This window comes from Vitis riparia, chromosome 6 (assembly GCF_004353265.1).
Source record: "Vitis riparia cultivar Riparia Gloire de Montpellier isolate 1030 chromosome 6, EGFV_Vit.rip_1.0, whole genome shotgun sequence".
Classification (NCBI taxonomy): Eukaryota; Viridiplantae; Streptophyta; class Magnoliopsida; order Vitales; family Vitaceae; genus Vitis; species Vitis riparia.
The window spans coordinates 12,658,541-12,678,339 of record NC_048436.1 but is presented as its reverse complement, the minus strand read 5'-3'; the positions used below and the strand labels follow the sequence as shown (position 1 = coordinate 12,678,339).

The following is a 19,799-nucleotide window of genomic DNA, read 5'->3' as shown; positions in this document are numbered from 1 at the left end:
CGATTGAAAAGGTACTTAATATGCTAATTGAGTTAAAAGGTATTAACTACTACTCAAAAGTGTTTAAAAGAGTTAATTACAAGCTAAAAAATAACAAATTTTAAGTATTAATCATGTATCCACAACCTTGATTTGTTAATAGCATTGAGAGGCCTTAGGTCATGACCCAAAGTCATTCATGTCAAAGACAACCCTGAGTTGTTCATAGCATCTAGAGTCCTCAACTCATGAGTCAGAGTCTTTCATTTCATCAACAACCTTAAGTTATGCATAACATTTAGAGCCTTCGGCTCACAAATTGGAGTATTTCATGTCAACCATAACCCTTAATAGTTCATAGAATCTAAAGGTCTAAGCTCATGACCTGGAGTCATTCATGTCATCCACAACCTTGAGCTGTTAATAACATCTAGAGACTTAACCTCATGACCTAGATTTGTTCAAGTCATCCACAACCTTAAAAAGTTCATAGCATCTAGAGGCTTGAGCTCATGACATAGCATCATTCATATCATCAACAACCCTTAGTGGTTCATAACATCTAGAAGCTTGAGCTCACAGGATCCCAAGTCATTCATATCATTCAAAACTTTGAGTTGTTCATATAGCATCTAGAGCCCTGGGCTCACGACCCGTAATATCTCATGCAATCAATAGCTTAGAGTTGTTCATAGAATTTAGAGCCTTTAGCTCAAGTCCCTGAGTCATTCATGTCAACCACAACCCTAAGATTTTCATAGCATCTTGAGCCTTGAGCTCACGACCCAGAGTCATTCATGTCATCCACAATGTTGAGTATTTCATATAATCTAGAGGGCCAAGCACACGAGATCATAACTCATTCATTTCATCCACAAGTCTAAGTTCTTCATAGCATTTGGAGCCTTGAGCTCACGACCTAAGGTATTTCATGTGAAAAGGCCTAAGCAGTTCATAGCTTCTAGAGGACTTTGCTCACAGGATCCCAAGTCGTTCATATCATTCACAACTCTAGATTGTTCGTAACATCCAGAGTCCTGAGCTCATGATCCTGAGTAGCTCATGTCATCCATAGCCCTAAGTTGTTCATAGCATCTAGAGCCTTAAGCTCATGACTTGGAGTAGCTCATCTCATCCACACCCTTTAGGTGTTCATAGCATTTAGAGCCCCGAGTTTATGACCCAGAATCATCCATGTCATCCATAACCCTAAGTTGTTCATAGCATCTAGAGGCTTGAGTTCATGATGCAAAATCCTTCATATCATCCATAGCCTTGAGTGGTTCATAGTATCTAGGGGCCTGAGCCCACAGGATCCTAAGTTGTTCATATCATCCATAACTCTTACATGTTCATAACATCTAAAGACCTCAGCTAACGATCCAAGGTTTTTCAGGTCAACCACAACCCTATGCTATTCATAGTATCTGAAGTCTTAAGCTCATAGCTCGGTGTCATTAATGTCATCCATAGCCTTAAGTTTTTCACACCGTCTAAAGCCCAAAGCTTATGACCCATAGTCGTTCATGTCAACCACAACCTTAAAATTGTTCATCGCATCTAGAGCCCTAAGCTCATGACTTGGAGTTGTTCATTTCATCCACAACCCTTATCCATTCATAGCATTTAGAGACTTAATGACTCATTCCCATTTGGTGTCTCAGCTGATTCATATCCTCTCAATGGTCCCTAACAATGGTGCCATTTGATTCGTGTCCAGCTGGTGCCTTGATTTCAGTCCTCAGATGGGAGTAATCAACAAAATTTATAACCTATATCACCATGTATTAGGACAGCCTTAGCTAATATAGCATAGTGGCTCTAGGATCGTTCACTGGGAAGGGTTTTCAACTTACAACTGATACCAATTCAAAGTTGAATTGGTGCTTTTTCATTTCAAGGTTAGCTTAAGAAGAAAACATAAACTTTGGCTGTAAAATGATTTGTTTTAAGCTAACTAAAAAGAAAGTAATGGAAATTACTTATGAAGGAAAGCATTCCTTGGAGTTTTAGGTTCACATGGGAGGCTCCTCATGCAAAAACAGAGCTTCGGTCACTTGAATATTTTCCTTGCATTAGAGAATTAACATATAGTTAATTCTCTAACCGATGTTGTACAGATGTTTCCCTTTAATGGATTTCAGCACTAATTGCCTCTCATTGATGCAACTTGCAATGGCTTGTGCCTCTCACCTAGCATTTTCCATTCAAGGTGATCATTAACCTTGGACTTCCCTTCTCAAGCTCGCAAGAGATAACTAATGGATGTCTCCTTGGAGTCCAAAAGCTTACCAAGTGTTGACAATTCTAGAAAATCCTACCTTCAAGTCACCTCCAGATTTGTGCCCAATTGAGTATTTTAATAAAAAATATTTATAAATCCTATTACCTTATACTAGCGTAGCAAGGCTACTATAGTATAGCAGCTCTAGGGTCGAACTCAGGGATGGGTTTTCACTCTACTAGTGATAGACTAAAGATTAGAAATTGAGTCTGATGATTTCCTTTGTCTTAACTTAAAGTTTAAAAGAAAATAAGATTTGTTTTGAAAGTGGTGCTTGGAACTAAACTAATATAGAACTAGGCAGAAATGAAAGAAATAAAATCTCCTGGAGCTAGAGGTTGCTAGGATCAAGTTCAGAATGCAAAGTGGGAAATTCCGAATCTTTTTTCTATCATTGAGGACAAAAACATAAAGGATGGTTGTTTCCCGAATCGGTATAGGTTTAACAATGAAGATTTAATCCATAAAAAGTTAATAGAAGTGGTAGTCAAGTTCCATTAATGGCTTTAGACACTATGGGTCTTCACCTTGAGCCACTTTCCAATGGCTCGTACATGATAACTAATGGATTGATGTGGATCTAGCAATAAGTATCCATAGAGACCTTAAGCTTACCATGTATTGGCCATTCAAAGTGATTCTAAGGGATTTAAAGCAAAACTTTAGATTTAAAAGCCATTTATGAACTCCACCTACCTGTATTTAATGCATGAGAGTTTTCCACTTTAGCATCTAGACTTTTCACCTAGCTTCCTTTACTCCAAGAAACCAAAAGTTTAGCCTCTCATCCTCTGGGAAAACATCCTTAGAGGTTGTTTGGCTTCCAACAAAAAGAAAATATTAGAGAGAAAAAGAAAACAAAAGAGATCTCTGTATTTCACTAAGTGTAAAATTTACATAAGTTGGTCTCCTGGAGAAAGCTCCCCGAGAGTCCCCTTTTCAGTGTTTACAAGAGAGTTAATATAGGAAGGTAATTTACCCTTCCTTGGATACTTCCTAGCTAAGGAATTACATGAGTAGCTGAATATAAGGAGAAAATGGAAACTTAGACAAAAAAATATCAGAAGAAAAAGAGTTGGCACAAATATCCCAGTTTCGCACGTTGCATGGTGACTTGAGAAAATTTCGCAAGTTGATTTCGCAACTTAGAATCCACTTTCACACGTTGATATCCAAGTTCACAAGTTGCAAAATCAACTTTGCATGTTGGGCTTACTCTTCCACAAATAATTTGCTATCAAAGAAATAAAGAGTAGGCATTATGCAAATTTAAGCTTCAAAATAATTTCCACTCCCAAAGGTCCAATCCTTACTCTTCCACAAAAATCTATGTGTTATTTATTAGTTTCCGGATATAGTATGTCAAACTAATCTCTCCCCTCAACCTAGTTCTTTTCAAAGCTTAGCAAACTAATCAACCTCCAATATGCTAAGAACGCACCTATTTTCTTTCACAATTTTTTTCTTGTAGGAGTGCAAAGCTTAAAGGCATTCTTTTCTAAATTGTCCTTGTAACGGGGGTCCATCGATGACTCCCAACCAATCAAGGTCTAGGGCATCAAGCTTTAAGGATTTTTGAACCACTAACTCCTCGGATTTCGCCCCAGACTTTTGAGAATGAATTTTTAAATACCCAAGCACCTACAGTATGCTAAACTCCACCTATTCACCCATGTAACGAGCATTGAGGTCGGTGACTCCCAACCATTGAAGGCTTAGGGCACGAAGTTTTAAAGATTTTCACCATATACCCCTCAGACCTTGCTCGGGTTTCAAGGCAAGTAAAACATTTTTCTTTTTCTTTCTTTTTCCAAAGGTTCATTGGCCTTTTATAAGGTGTCTCAACACTATTAAAATGAGGTCAAAGGTACCAAGTCTAAATTTTCCTAAGTCAAGGGGGAAAATAGTTTTTCATCTTATAAACGGAACCTAGTGTGCACGGTGTGTGATAAGCTTAAAGTGGAAGAAATAAGGTTGAAATCAATAGGAGTTCAATAATTCATCAACTTTAATAAACATAATACAAACTCTAAGTTTCAAGTAAAAAGACAAAAATTTAATTTCTCCCATTTCATTTTGAAATTTTTTTCCTTAGTAACCATGGAGAGTATTCAAAAAAAAACTTTAAAAATTTTTAAAAATTAAGCAAAAAGAAACTAAATTACCAAAATAACTTAGCATTAATAACCAAACTTCCCTCCTTAACTCTCCCCCTAACCAAGCTGAACATTGTCCTCAATGTTTGAAGAACGATTAGGAAATCAAGGGAGGAAGTGGTACCTCCTGAGTGAGACAGAGTCTGAGTCGTATAGGAGAAACCACATGTTTCAAAGACAAAAGAGTAATGAGAAAAGGGAATATAATAAAAAAAAATTATATATATATATATATATATATATATGTATTACATGGAAAAGAAATACAATATGCATGATGTTCAAGTAATACATCCAATCCCAGTTTATAATACATCAAAAAGATGGGATTCACAAGTCTAATATAAAAAGTAAGTAAAAAAAAAAATAAAAAGATCAGATAGTAGTGGGATCATGTGATGGCTTTGCTCTGATCTCCTCATCTAGTATGGGCTGCTCAGCTGGTATGGTCCCCTCATCTGGCACTGGAGGCCCGATGGTCCAGACCTATCATGCCCAGGAAGTGTCTGCAAACTCAAATGCTACCGGATCTGATGAAGGATCGTGGTATGCTGGGTCTGAGTAGCAATGATCTGATCCTGGTGTGCACAAATAGTGGCCATCTGCTGGAAAAGAGAATCCTGAGCGGTGCTCAGTGTTTGCAATGAGCGCACTAGGCCTCTAAATTCCGTAAGAGAAATGGTGATAGTGGGCTCAGATGAAGGAGGAGGTGCTGAAGTAGCTAGCATGACTGGTGGAGCACCCTGAGTGATAAGAGAAGCAGGAAGTGTGGCCTCAGGCATGTGCACTGAGGTGTGTGCTGCAGGGGCAAGAGGTGCTATGTCAGTGAGAATCTTATCGTGCTGGGCCTGAGGTAGCTGCTCATCTTGGGGTAGCTCTGGAGGTGGGGGCACATCTGAGGCTCCCTGAGGTGGAGGCACAGCTGGGGCTCCTTGAGGTGCAAAGTAGGCTGCCAAGTGATGCCATTTGTCGAGAGAGAAGTCCTCTCGGCAATGGCGGCGCCTCTCAAGGCGGGGCTCTCCAGGATAGCCTAGGTGCTCTAAAATCTGGCAGAAGAGCCTCGGAAATAATAATGAAATGACATCTAGCCTCTGAAGCTTCTTCTGATGGACTTTCTCTTCAAAGTGAAGAATAGAAGTCATAATCAAATGATGAGGGCCGAAGTAATATCCCTCAGAAATCCTAAATAACGCCTCAAGTATAGCTCCTCTCCTCTGAACTTTATGTGATTCATGCCCAATTGGTGTCTCAGCTGACTTGTGTCCAGTTGGTGCTCCTTGATTGAGGGAGTAATCAACAAAATTTATAACCTATTACACCATGAACTAGGGTAGCAAAGAAAAAGCTACTATAGCATAGCGGCTCTAGGATCGTTCACTGGGAAGGGTTTTCAAACTGAAAATGATACCAATTCAAAGTGAATTGGTGTTGTTTCATTGCAAGGTTAGTTTAAGAAGTAAAACACAAACTTTGGTTGAAAAAGGTTTAGACTTAAACTAACGGCACAGCTAGTAATGAAAATTACTTATGAAGAAAAACATTCCTTGGAGGTTTAGGTTCACAAGGGAGGCTCCTCATGTAAAAACATAGCTCAGGTCAGTTGGTACATTTCCTCACATTAGAGAATTAACATAAAGTCAATTCTCTAACCGGTGCTTGTACAAATACATCCCTTAATTGGATTTCAGCTCTAATTCTCTCTCACTGATGCAACTTGCAATGGTTCAAGCCTCTCACTTAGCCTTTACCATTCAAGGTGATCCTTAACCTTGGACTTCCCTTCAAAAGCTCGCAAAAGATAACTAATGGATGTCTCCTTAGAGTCCAAAAGCTTACCAAGTGTTGGCAATTCTAGAAAATCCTACCTTCAAGTCACCTCCCAGAGGCTCGCAAGGGGTAAACTAGTGCATCTCCATGGATAGAGATCACTTGCCTTACCAAGTGTTGGCCCAGGTGACTCCAAGGCGTTTTAAGTCAACTAAAAACATAGAAACCACTCACGGGACACACTTTCTCTTCATTCATAGCTGAAACCACAAAGCTTCTGATTCTTGCACTTGGAACCTTTCCCGACAACCTTAACTCCAAGGAACTAAAAGGTTTAGTTACTCATTCTTTAGGGAAACTTCCTCAGAGAGTGCATAACTAAGTAAATGAAAAATACAATCAAAGTGAGAAGGTAAGGTAGAGCTCAAGCTCTGTATTTTACTTTCTTTCAAACTTTTACAAAAGGTTCATCACCCTGAGAACAGGCTCCCCGGGCTCTATTTATATGAAAATTACATTAATAGCTATTACATGGATATTTAGCCTTTTTCCTAACTTAAAAAAGCTAAGGAATCCTATAATTGGTGGCTTACAAGGAGAATTTGGGGATTTAAACAACAAAAATCTGATGAAAAATATCTCCAAGTGTCGGTTACAAATATCGGGAAGCACTAAGGACCATTTCGCAGGTGAAAATGAGGTCTGCGAGATTTCGCAGACGCACAAAAAGGGCTGCGAAATCACTTCGCAGCAAAAGGTTGATTCCGCAGCGCTGCGAAGTTGGCTTTCATCTTGTAGTGTTTGGCTTCCATTGCGTCATGAAACTTCAGGGGAAATCCATAGCACTGTGCAAAAAAGCTGCGAAATAATTCCGCAACAAAAGGGTGATTTCACAATGCTGTGCAAAATCCTTCCTTCAACTTGGAGTGATCGGCTTCCAATGGCTGTAACTCCTTCATTTCAACTCCGAATTGCACACCTTTTGAAGCGTTGGATCGTTGACTTCCTAAGATTTAAAATGACATATAGCATGCATAAATTGGACTTCGGGAAGTGCTCCAAAAGTGGCTAACATGACTGTCATCAAGAATGCTCCATGGCAGATTTCTCTTTGCTTCCCCTCCTTGCATTCCGGAATTGCTTATGGCAAAGGACTTCAAAGCTTTGGTTATTCATGCTTCTGAGCTTTCCATTGCTTTGCCAAGGATTCCAAATAACTCTCCTCAATCTCATATTGCTTTGGTGATCAAAAAGCTATCAAAACACCAAAACTTAAGACAATTTGATTAGAATTGATTGCAAAGGGGCCTTAACATGTTAATTGGGTTAAAAGGCAATAACTACTACTCAAAAGTGTTTAAAAGGATTAATTACAAGCTATCAAATAGCACTTTTTGAGTAGTAATCACTCCCCCCAATTGACATATTGCTAGTCCCTTAGCAATGAAGGAGAGAAAAATAAAAATAAGCAATACTATAATTTACAACATCATGCTAATCATTTCAAAAAAATTGTTTAAGTGGCATGACTAATCAAACTTTCACATGGAAAATTAAAGAAATAAAACTCAAACTTTAATAGAAGTTATCAAAAACTTTGCTAAATACCACTGATCAAGGGAATGCATTATGCAAATTGAAGTTTTAAAATCATTTTCACTTCCAAAGAACCAAACTTTATTCTTCCACAAAAATCTAAGTGTAAGATGATAGTTTCCGAATATAGCATGCTAAACTAATCTCTCCCCCCAACCTATCTCTTTTCAACACTTAGCAAACTGACCAAATTCAATAGGCAGAGAACACACTTTTTTTTTTTTTTTTTAGAAGGTACAAGGCTTAAGGGGCATTCTTTTCTATTTTGTCCATGTAACGGGGGTCCATCGATGACTCCCAACCAATTAAGGCTTAAGGCATCAAGCTTTAAGGATCTTTCAACCACTAACTCCTCGGATTTTACCCTGGACTTTTTCATATACCCATGTGCCTACCATATGCTAACTCCACCTATCCACCCTTGTAACGAGCATTAAGGTCAGTGACTCCCAACCAATTAAGGCTTAGGGCATCAAGCTTTAAGGATCTTTCAACCACTAACTCCTTGGATTTTACCCTGGACTTTTTCATATACCCATGCGCCTACCATATGCTAACTCCACCTATCCACCCTTGTAACGAGCATTGAGGTCAGTGACTCCCAACCAATTAAGGCTTAGGGCACCAAGTTTTAAAGATTTTCACCATATACCCCTCAGACCTTGCTCGGGTTTCAAGGCAAGCAAACATTTTTTCTTTCTTTTTCAAAGGATCATTGGCCTTTCATAAGGTGTCTCAACATTATTAAATGAAGTCAAAGGTACCAAGTCCCAAAATTTTCTAAGTCAAGGAGGAAATAGTTTTTCATCTTATAATCGGAATCTATTGTGCACGGTGTGTGAATAGTTTAAAGTGGAAGGACTAAACTTGATTTCAATAGAAGTTTCAACAATTGAACCACTTTAGTAAGCATAATCCAAACTCTAAGTTAGATGAAAAGCAAAAGTTCAGTTTCTCCTATTTTAATTTGAAAATTTTTCCTCATAATCCATGGAGATTAGAGTATAAAGCAAAAAAAACTACAACTAGTTTACTAGGCAAGGCTGGATTATCAAAATAACTTAGCATACTTCCTTTAACTTAGCAAACTTCCTTCCTCTTCAGTGGCTGACTCAGGAGGGGCCTGAGGCTCTGTGGCCTGTGAGTGTGGCACTGCAGTGGTGGGAGTGAGATGCTCAGCAGTTGATGGGAGACCGAGATGATGCTGGAGCTGGCTCAAGATTGCAATGTGATGAGCCTGGATCATTTGCTCCTGGCGAGCTCGTAAAGCTGCCATCTCCTGAGCAAGGCTGCTCTGAGACGCGGTCAAGGTCTGCAGTGCATGGCATAAATCTCTATACTCAGAAATAGGGATGACCATCCTTGGCTCAGCTGAAGTAGAGGGTTGTGATGAGGCTGGAGTAATTGGAGGGGCTCTGGCTATGGTAGGAGAAGCAATAGGTATACCCTCATGTATAAGACGTGGAGATGCTCTCCTGGCAGCTGGTATCTGAGCTGGCTATGGAAGCTCTGGCTGCTCCATTCTATATGCCGTCATATTGGTCCATTTGTCGAAAGTAAACACCTCTCGACATATACACTTGCGCTCCAGCTGAGGATCTGATGGATACCCCAGATGCTCGAGAATCTGACATAGCAGCAGTGGAAAGAGAAGTGGAATGGCATCAGCTCGCGGCAGCTTCTTCTTATGCACTTTCTCTTCAAAGTAGAGAAGGGCAGCCATAATCAGGTGGCGAGGGCCAAAAAAGTATCCCTCAGAAATCCTGAACAGGGCCTCTAAAAGAACTCCTCTCCTCTGAGTCTAGTGCTGCAGTGGATAAATATTATGACGCAAGAGTGCATCAATGAGAAACATCCTTGGAGGAAGTTCCCCCCTCAATAGATGTGGATTTGTAGACGCTCATCTGGACAAAATATGCACCATTTCCAGCTGAGAGGGACTAGCCCATGCTCTGTAATCCTCAAAATGGCTTGGCTCGTATGGTATATGCAGGGCCTCTGCTATATGGCGAGCTCCTATAATGCCATGTCGACCATCAATAGTAAAATGAATTAAGGTAGGATCTCTAACCTGCTGAGTAGTCATGGACTGATAAAAATCCATGGCTACTCTGGGATAAAAGAAATCTCGTGGGGTCAGGAGCTGCTCCATGCGATATCTGCGCAGCAATTGGAATGAATCTGTAAGCTCCGGTCGCAATTGGAAGGCGGCTGTGTCAAAACACAGCTCAGAGTGAAAAGGCCGAGCTCGACAGTCCAAATTGCCTTCAATTGGTGGTTGAGTGAGCATCGGACGCCTGAGTATCACTTCAGGAGCTGTCCCAGAAGGAATTTGGGGCTCAGAAAGTGGCGGCTGGCTTGCTTGAGGTTTCGCCGGCGGTGCCGGAGATGGCACTGGAGAAGGCTCTGGAGAGGGAACAGGGGACTGCCCTGTTAAGTCGATGGGCTCTGAGCTTTCAACCCTGGCTCTTTTTTGCAGGGGACGACCCCCTGACCTGGTGAGATAACATCTCGCCGGAGGCGTCTATAATGTCGGCTTGGCCTGACGTTTCTTTGGTGTGGCCTTCGCCGGAGATGCAGCAGCTTCTGGCCGCAGCGGCTCAGAGGTAGAGGCTTGAACAGGCACCTCGTGCGGCGCTCGCTTTCGACTGGAAGGAGAGGAAGACTTGGCTCCTCTGGTTCGTGCCATTCCAGATTTACGAGGTTTAGCCGGCGGTGATGATCGGAAAGGATGACCGGAGGTGCGCGCGGCGTCGGGCTATGGAGAGGGGGTGAACAGACGGTTGCTATGACTCTTTCCCTTTCTGAAATTCTTTCGCAGCTCAAATGACCGGTATTTATAAAAAATAACGAAATATTAAAGGTCATCTTGGGTTTCGCAGAAGAAGGCCAATTCCGTAGCAAAAATGGGGGTTTCGCAAGAGAAAACCACTTTCACAGCTCACTTCGCAGCTGCGAAATTGGAGTCACTGTACCGCGGAATGGCACTCGTGTGCCACAAATCGGTTTCGCAGTTGCGAAACACCCTTCGGAATGGAGTTATTGCTGCGGAATTGGGGTTTTTCACGCCTTAGAGCTTCGCAGCCGCTTTCGCAGCTGCGAAATGGGGGCTCCTGTGCTGCGGAGTGGCACTCGTGTGCCATTCTTCGATTTTCGCAGCTTCAAAAATTTTCGCAGAGGAGTCAAATGTGTTGCGAAATGATTTCGCAACAAATGGCCGTTTTCGCAGAGAATTCCTCTTTGGCTGCGAGATCTCGCAGAGCCTTGTTCTTGCTTTGTTTTCACTCTGCTTTTGCTCTGTTTTCACTCCGATTTCTTCCTTTCAATTTCTTTGCATTTTCTTCCACCTGAGATCATTCAAAAAGCTGAAATTACATATAAACACACAATTTAAGATCAAAAGTATGGATAAAACTTTAAAATTTTAAAAATTTACAAAAATTTTGGACTTTGGTGAAACCAAGTCCATCAAACCCTTCTTTGCTTAGGCTTTTTGTGGCTCAAGGAGGTTGATTTCCTCATTTTCTGGTTTGAACGGCTCCATGAATGGCTTGAGACGATATCCATTGACTTTAAAGGTGTCCTTGCCATTGGAATTCAATAATTCCACTACCCCATTGATATGTACTTGATGGATAATGAAAGGAGCTATCCACCTTGACTTGAGCTTTCCAGGAAAGATATGGAGTCTTGTGTCATAGAGTAGACTCTTTGTCCTTTCTGGGATTCCTTGTTGGAAATTAGTTGATCGTGCCACTTCTTCATCCTCTGTTTCGCAACTTTGGAGTTGATGTAAGCATCATTTCTTAATTCCTCCATCTCATTAAGGTCTAAGCTCCTCTTTGCCCCGGCTCTGATCAAGTCCATATTCAACTTTTTGATTGCCCACCAAGCTTTGTATTCGATTTCCACAGGGAGATGACATGCTTTGCCATAGACAAGACGATAGGGGGACATGCCAAGAATAGTCTTATAAGTTGTTCTATATGCCCATAATGAATCATGAAGCTTAATAGACCAATCTTTCCTGCTTGAACTCACCACTTTCATCAATATGTTCTTTATCTCCCTGTTTGCTAGCTCAACTTGCCCGGAAGTCTGTGGATGATAAGGTGTAGCTACCTTATGCTTCACTCCATACTTGGCTAATAAACTTTCAAAAGGCTTGTTGCAAAAATGAGAACCTCCATCACTGATTATAGCTTTGGGCACCCCGAATCTTGCAAAAATGTTCTCTTTCAGAAACTTGAGAACCACTCTGTGATCATTTTGTTTACAGGGGACTGCCTCAACCCATTTAGAAACATAATCCACCCCCACCAAGATATAGGAATTACCAAAAGACATTGGAAAAGGTCCCGTAAAGTCAATGCCCCATGCATCAAATAGCTCAACTATTAATATGGGATTCATTGGCATTTGATTTCTTTTTGTTAGCTTTCCAAGCCTTTGGCATCTATCACAACTTCTACACATGATGTGGGCATCTTTGAAAAGAGATGGCCAAGTAAACCCTGATTGCAGCACCTTCATAGCTGTTTTCTGAGAGGCAAAGTGGCCTCCACATGCATTCTCATGACAATGGTTTAAAATCCCTTGTTGCTCTTCTTCAGGCACACACTTCCTTATGATCTGATCTGCACAATATTTAAAAAGGAAAGGCTCTTCCCAATAATAAGCATGAATTTTTGCAAAGAAGTGCTTCCTGTCCTGTGCATTCCACTCACTTGGAATTTCACCAGTAACTAGATAATTAGCAATGTGAGCATACCAAGGAGTTTTGACTAGGAACATAAGTGATTCCTCAGGAAAGTCATCATTAATAGGCAAGGCATGAGAATTATGTGCTATAGCTAACCTTGAGAGGTGGTCAACTACCACATTCTCCACTCCTTTCTTATCTCTGATTTGGAGATCGAATTCTTGTAATAAAAAAATCCATCTTATCAACCTTGCTTTTGCATCTTGCTTTGTTAATAAATACTTCAAGGCTGAATGGTCAGTGAAAACAATGATGAAAGACCCTACCAAATAAGCACGAAATTTGTCCAAGGCAAATACCACAGCTAACAATTCTTTCTCTGTAGTTGTGTAGTTCCTTTGGGCTTCGTTCAATGTTTTGCTTGCATAGTAGATCACATAGGGCTTCCCGTCTTCTCATTGACCAAGCACAGCTCCTATAGCAAAGTCACTGGCATCACATATTAGTTCAAAAGGTAGTTGCCAGTTAGGGGCCCTCACTATTGGAGTTGTTGTTAAAAATTTCTTCAATTGGTCAAAGCTATTTTGACATCTTTCATCCCATATAAACTTAGCATCTTTAGCTAGCAGCTCACAAAGAGGTTTTGAAAGCTTTGAAAAATATTTGATGAACCTCCTATAGAAACCTGCATGGCCAAGGAACTGCCTTACTCCTTTTATAGTTGTTGGGGATGGCAATTTGACAATAAGCTCCACCTTTGCTTTATCAACTTCAATGCCCTTTTCGGAGATGATATGGCCAAGGACAATTCCTTGTCGTACCATAAAATGGCATTTCTCCCAATTGAGCACCAAGTCTTTTTCAATGCATCTGTGAAGAACCGCTTCCAAATTGACTAAGCATTCCTCAAATGTACCTCCATATACGGTGATGTCATCCATGAAAACCTCCATAATTCACTCCACCATATCACTGAAGATACTCAACATACATCTTTGGAATGTTGCAGGTGCATTGCATAAACCAAAAGGCATTCTTCTGTAAGCATATGTTCCAAATGGACATGTAAAAGTGGTCTTTTCCTGATCTTCCACAACAATTTCAATTTGAAAATACCTTGAATACCCGTCCAAAAAACAGTAGAACGGATGGCTAGAGACTCTCTCCAACACTTGATCGATAAATGGCAATGGAAAATGATCTTTCCTGGTTACTGCATTCAACTTTCTATAATCAATACACACCCTCCACCCTGAAGTGAGGCGTGTAGTAATTTCTTCTCCTTCTTCATTCTGAACCACAGTAATCCTTGACTTCTTTGGTACCACTTGAGTAGGACTCACCCAAGAGCTATCAGATATAGGGTAAATAATACCTGCCTGAAGTAGCTTCAGCACCTCGGCTCGCACAACCTCTTGTAAATGAGGATTCAATCTTCTCTGAAGTTGACGAATTGGCTTAGCTTTCTCCTCCATATATATATGATGTGTGCAGACTAAAGGACTAATGCCTTTCAAATAAGATATTTGCCATCCTATTGCTTTCTTACACCTCTGGAGAACTTCCAGTAAACACTTCTCTTGATGACTGGTCAGAGATGAAGATATTACGACAGGACATTGATTATTTTCTTCAAGGTATGTATATTTCAGCTCTACAGGTAGAGGCTTCAAATTGAGTTTTGGGACCCCTTTTTCAACATCTGCTGCTTCTTCTTTATTGAACAAAGGTAGAATCTCTTCTATCCTCCTCCAACTTTGTAAAGTAGCTAGCACATTAGGGGGTTCAGACAAACCTTCCTCACAATCCGCAAAACTTTCATTCAGCTTGTCTTGCATATTTTGATTACAGTGCTCCTCTACTAGAGTGTCAATAATGCACACCTCCTCTGGACCCTCTTCTTCTTCCGGAGTGATTTGCTTTTTAGACATATAAAAAATGTTGAGATCAAGTGTCATGTTGCCAAAAGTGAGTTGCATGAGCCCATTCCTATAGTTGATGATTGCATTTGAGGTAGCAAGGAATGACCTTCCCAGGATGATAGGAACTAAATTAGCTTTCTTTACAGTAGGATCCGTATCAAGAACAATAAAATCCACCGGATAGTAGAAATTATCAACTTGAACCAAGACATCCTCAATTACTCCTCTGGAAATTTTTATTGATCTATCTGTTAGAGATAGAGTGATTGCTATTGGCTTCAACTCACAAAGTCCCAATTGCTTGTAGACAGTATATGGAAGCAAATTCACACTTGCTCCCAAGTCTAATAAAGCTTTCTCTACTACCTTTCCTCCAATCATGACTGAAATGGTAGGACTTCCCGGATCTTTGTACTTCAAAGGAGACTTACACTGTAAGATTGCACTTACTTGCTCAATCAAGAAGGCTTTCTTATTTACAGTCAACCCTCTTTTGATAGTACACAAGTCCTTTAGGAATTTTGCATATGTTGGAACTTGTTTAATCGTATCCAACAGAGGGATATTGACTTTAACTTGTCTCAATACTTCTAGAATTTCAGATGCATTTCTGATCCCCTTTTTCCCATGCAATGCTTGAGGAAAAGGTGGAGAAGTTGATTTCTTCAGCATTTCTTCCTTCAGAAGTCCCTTCTCTGGATTTGCATTCATTGTTGAATCATAGTCCTCTGTCTTTTCACTGATCTCTCCCTGTTTGTCTTCCATTTCCTCCCCTTTCATTGTCTCTTCTTCTTCTTCAATAGGTGGCTTAGGTGGTGGCTGCTCAATTTTTTTACCACTCCTTAGAGTGATTAAGGCTTTGACATCTTTCATCTGTGATGATTCTCCCTCATGGCTTTCCACTTCATGGACACCCTTGGGGTTTTGGTGGGGTTGACAAGGAAATCTTCCCTTTTCTTGCACTGTGTTCAAATTTGTGATCCTTGATATTGAGTATTGGAGATTATCTATCTTTTGGGTTATATCATTTTGCATTCCATCCATCATTTTGTTCAGAGTACTCTCTACTCTGTCAATTCTTTGATTAAGTTGAGCATTGATGGCTTTTTGATCTCCCACAAAATCTCCCACCACCTTGCTGAGATTCAATATTGCTTGTTCAAGACTTGAAAATTGTTGAGATGGTTGATCTGGCTATTGGTACTGAGGCGTTCTAGGCTTCCATGAAAAATTTGGATGATTCCTCCAACTTGAGTTGTAAGTATTTCCATAGGGCGCATTGTTATTGGGCTTGAATTGTCCAACAACATTTGCTTGATCTCCAAACATTTCCCTTTCAGCTGAAATTGTAGGGCATTCCTCCACCAAGTGTTCATATGATTGACAATTAGGACAAAGCTTCACTTGCACTGGTGCTTCAGCAACAGCTTGCACTTCATGCATCTTTTTGAGTTCCAGCTCCTCCAATCTTCTTGTCACAGCTGTAAACTTTGCTTTCACATCATCATCTTCTTTCAAGGTATACATCCCAGCCTTAGCATTGAAAGCACTCAGTTGAGACTTCATCTTTCCCACTTCTCATTTGATCGGTTCATCCCATCCTCTTGAAACTTCAGCTACGTAATTCAAGAAATCCATAGCTTCCTCAGGATTTTTGCTCATGAAATCTCCTCCACACATTGTCTCCAGGAGTTGCTTCATTGAGGACGACATCCTATCATAAAAATAGCTCACCAATAGCTAAGTATCAAAACCACGGTGAGGACAATCATTTATAGCTTCCATATATCTTTCCCAACACTCATAGAATTTCTCATTCTCTTTAGCTGAGAAATTTGAAATTTGCCTTTTCAAGCCATTTGTCCTATGAGTGGGAAAGAATTTCTTAAGGAATTCAGCTTGTAAGTCAGTCCAAGTACGGATACTCCTCGGCCTTAAAGAATTAAGCCAAATTTTGGCTTTATCCTTTAAAGTAAAAGGAAATAACTTAAGCCTCATCAAATCAATTGAAGTTCCTCCATCTTGGAATGTATTACAAACATCTTCAAATTCCTTAATATGTGCGTAGGGATTCTCACTTTCCATCCCATGGAAAGTTGGTAGAAGTGGAACAATATACGGCCTGATCACTAGCTGCTCTGTAAGAGGCACTATACATGATGGTGCACTCATACGAGGTGTATGCATGCGGTCTCTCATTGATCTAAATTCATTGAGATTGTCTTGACAACCTTGGTGACTATGTTGATCTTCAGGTGTAGTTTCCATGATATTCAAGCTCAATTCCAATTCCTTATTATGAGGTGTATCACTTTTAACAAGCCTTCCTCCACTGCCACGTATCCACTTTGGCATACACAACTAGTATTTATCTGAAACTAAAAGGAAAACAAAGGACAACAAAAGAAAACAGGGCTACAAAAACAAAATAAAACTAAGCTGAATTTAAAAGCTAAATTTAGATTATGAATAAGTAAAACGAAGAGAAAAAAAAATGAGAATTAGTAAAGCAAAAGAAATGTTACCAGACTTGTGATGAAAATCACAAGTACACTGAAATAGTATCACTATAAATTTGACACCTTCCTCGGCAACGGCGCCATTTGATTCATGCCCAATTGGTGTCTCAGCTGACTCGTGTTCAGCTGGTGCTCCTTGATTGAGAGAGTAATCAACAAAATTTATAACCTATTACACCATGAACTAGGGTAGCAAAGAAAAAGCTACTATAGCATAGCGGCTCTAGGATCGTTCACTGGGAAGGGTTTTCAAACTGAAAATGATACCAATTCAAAGTGAATTGGTGTTGTTTCATTGCAAGGTTAGTTTAAGAAGTAAAACACAAACTTTGGTTGAAAAAGGTTTAGACTTAAACTAACGGCACAGCTAGTAATGAAAATTACTTATGAAGAAAAACATTCCTTGGAGGTTTAGGTTCACAGGGGAGGCTCCTCATGCAAAAACATAGCTCAGGTCAGTTGGTACATTTCCTCACATTAGAGAATTAACATAAAGTCAATTCTCTAACCGGTGCTTGTACAAATACATCCCTTAATTGGATTTCAGCTCTAATTCTCTCTCACTGATGCAACTTGCAATGGTTCGAGCCTCTCACTTAGCCTTTACCATTCAAGGTGATCTTTAACCTTGGACTTCCCTTCAAAAGCTCGCAAGAGATAACTAATGGATGTCTCCTTAGAGTCCAAAAGCTTACCAAGTGTTGGCAATTCTAGAAAATCCTACCTTCAAGTCACCTCCCAGAGGCTCGCAAGGGGTAAACTAGTGCATCTCCATGGATAGAGATCACTTGCCTTACCAAGTGTTGGCCTAGGTGACTCCAAGGCGTTTTAAGTTGATGCGACTCATGGTAGCTTAGCTTTAAAGGCGTATCAACAAAATTTATACCTTAGATACTATTACTAAAGTAGCCAAGCTACTATAGCATAGTGGTTCTAGGATCGTTCACTGGGAAGGGTTTTCGCAAACACAAGTGATATTCAAATTAGGAAAATAGGTGATTTTCTTATGGATGTTAGCTTTAAAAGAAGATGTAAATGTTTTAGAAAGATTTAAACTAATTTAAGCTAACATTAAAGACTAAAAAGAAAGGGTGTAAAAACAAGTTTCTCAAAGATAGGATAGCTATGCTCTGGCTCTTATGCAAATTGGAAATCTCAGGATAGGCTCCTCGCATTGGGGTTGCAACTATGGTGATGCTTGCTTCCCGAACCGGTATGGATTTAGCAAATCAAGTTTTAATCCTTTAAAATGGCAAAACAGATGGTAGTGAATTTCATCAATGGTTATTCACTTTAGACTTCCTTTGAATGGCTCGTAAGAGATAACTAATGGTCTAAAGCCAAAAGCTTACCAAATATTGGCAACTCAAAGTCATTCCAAGTGATAAACTCACCTTTCAATGGCCATTGAAATTGGTTCTAATGGATTAATGCAAAACTTGGAATTGAAAACCTCACCTTCCAATAGCTCGTAGGAGATAACTAATGGATAGAAATCCAAAAGCTTATCAAGTATTGGCCGTTGGAAGTTGTCCAATGGAAATAAAAACTAAACTTTGCATTAATGAACCATTAATGAAAAACGACTACCTTACCTTCTGGGTGCGAGAAATTTCCATGGGAATGCATCCAAGCCATCACATAACATCCATACTTTGAGAAACTTAAAAGGTTAGCCTCTCATCCTTGGGGATTTCATCCACCAAGGATGTTTGGCTACTAAGAAAATAAGAAAGAGAAGAAAAGGAGAAACAGAGCAAGGCTCTGTGGTATATTTCAATATATATGGGTATATTACATATCTTCCATCAACGGATGCAAAGGAGTTTATATAGAGAAGTTTTTCCAACCTTCCTAGCTAAGAAATCTTATGATTGGTGGATTACAAGGAGAAGAATGGAAATTTATACAAAAATATCTAAAAAGAAAAGATCTCGTGTGGAGTCGGCAAAACAGGGGAGGGGCGTGCGAAATTTTCGCACACCTGAAGGAGGTGTGCGAAACTCGCACACCATTCACACACCTGAAGGGGGTGTGCGAAATTTTCGCACACCTGGAGCAGTTGTCTTCCGAAGGCCATAACTTCCTCGTTTCAGCTCCAAATCGTGCACGGTTTAAAGCGTTGGATTCTTGACTTCTTGAGCTTTGAAATGATATATAGCATGTAAAAAATGGACTTCGGGAAGTGCTCCAAAAGTGCCAAAGAATACTGCAGCTGCTGTCCTCTGTTTTCCTCCTTGCTTCTCTTTGCTTTTCTTTTGCTTTTCTTTGCTTCTCTTTGCTTTTCTTTGCTTTTCTTCTTTGGTTGGCTTGTCTAAGTAGCTCCTCCATCATTTGGCATGCTTGAATTGATTCATAAGCTGATATAAACATGTAAACTTGCCACAAAAATGGTTAAAACCAATTACTAAGGATCTTAATGAATTAATTGGGTTAAATGAATATGATTACTACTCAAAGGTGCTTAAAACCATTATAATTAGGTCTACAAAATAGCACTTTTTGGTAGTAATCATAAGTTAACTAAAAACATAGAAACCACTCACGGGACACACTTTCTCTTCATTCATAGCTGAAACCACAAAGCTTCTGATTCTTGCACTTGGAACCTTTCCCGGCAACCTTAACTCCAAGGAACTAAAAGGTTTAGTTACTCATTCTCTGGGGAAACTTCCTCAGAGAGTGCATAACTATGTAAATGAAAAATACAATCAAAGTGAGAAGGTAAGGTAGAGCTCAAGCTTTGTATTTTACTTTCTTTCAAACTTTTACAAAAGGTTCATCACCTTGAGAACAGGCTCCCCGGGCTCTATTTATATGAAAATTACATTAATAGGTATTACATGGATATTTAGCCTTTTTCCCAACTTAAAA

General features: G+C 39.9%; 1 pseudogene; it reads right to left on the bottom strand.

Annotated features, from left to right (window-relative positions):
• LOC117916987 overlaps positions 1 to 19,799 on the bottom strand; it is a 72,980-nt pseudogene that overhangs the window by 44,422 nt on the left and 8,759 nt on the right.